General features: G+C 58.7%; 1 annotated feature.

Moving 5' to 3' along the window:
- Positions 1-1,252: a sequence feature (heterozygous, non-Esmeraldo-like haplotype).

Genomic DNA, 1,252 nt, shown 5'->3' with positions numbered 1-1,252 from the left:
ATGAATCGGCGACGGTATTGTATTTATGAACGGATGCGTACGTGTCATTTTGGGCACACAGTGCACTGTGCCTGGGCAGCATTCTCCTCCTTTGCGGAAGCAAAGTCTTTGTGTGAATCTGCTCTTCTTCCTGCTGGGCTTCGAGCTTTACGGCGCATGGGTATTTTATCTCCATTTTTGGCGTCGTGCCTGTCTTGCTGTCGGGATGCTTTTGCCGTGCGTGTGTGTGGCCAATCCCCCGGTATTTCCCGCCTGTTTCTCGCAGGAAGGGCGCTGAAGGAGTGCTGCGATCTTTGGCGCCTGCTGCAGCTCGGTTTTGGTACGCTCGTGGGCCCTCATTTGGGGTAGTAGTCCTGCCTTTGTTTGGTCCTTGAGTCCACAGGAAACGCATTGGAACGCGGTGGGCGCAGCCAGACCGTCATATTCCCGGGGACGCCTCCTATTTGTCGGGGACAGCCCTGATTGCGGAAGTGTTGATGATGAAAACCGAGTCCGGCTTGTTGGTTGTACGACGCCGAGCAGAGGAATGGCTTCGGCCTGGGCCGTGCATTCTGTGGCGGAGGTGCGGTCGGTGTGCCGTCTCTCGCTCTCGTCCACACCAAAGTGCTGGGCGGTGGTTCCAATGGGATTCCTGGCGGTTTCGGCTCACCGCGAAAGTCGAATTCCAGCAGCACATGAGAGGGCGCGTAATGCCACAGGCGTTAACCATGTGCGTCACAAAACTAGTGCGGCAACTGCGGTGCTTGCCGCACACCGGGCAGTCTGCCGGGCATCGGATCGTGGCGGGGTGGGGTCAGCGGGAGGAGGAGGCGTTTCCGTGCGAAGCCCTTTGCGTGTCTGCTGTGGGAAATAAGGGCCGCACCAACGGCATGTGCTCGGGATGGCGGGTTGCAGTGGTCGTGGCTGCCATAAGTATTTCTGCGGAACTCCCGGTGAGGAGGCGGGTCAGTGCGGCCTCTTCCCCGCGAGTGAGGGTGGAATCCGCGCACGTGGGTCCCAGTCGCATGATACAGTGGAGCGGTTAGCTTCGGCCCTGAGCTGTCGGGCACGAATAATACGTTCGGCCAATGCAACGATGCCGGTGCTCCATGTGCCTGTGAGCTGTGCGAGGTCGGAAGCCTCCTTGAATTATGCATCACATGCTTCGTTCTTGAGTACGCCGCAGTGGCCCAAATATAGGCTGCATTTGCATGAGCGCTCATAGGCGCTGCAGGCGGAGCAGGAGGGTCCAGAGTCAATGAAGTGTCGGGTC

The sequence above is a fragment of the Trypanosoma cruzi genome, genomic scaffold, assembly GCF_000209065.1.
Source record: "Trypanosoma cruzi strain CL Brener 1047053517087 genomic scaffold, whole genome shotgun sequence".
NCBI classification, from domain to species: Eukaryota; Euglenozoa; class Kinetoplastea; order Trypanosomatida; family Trypanosomatidae; genus Trypanosoma; species Trypanosoma cruzi.
This window is presented reverse-complemented; position numbering and strand designations above follow the sequence as displayed.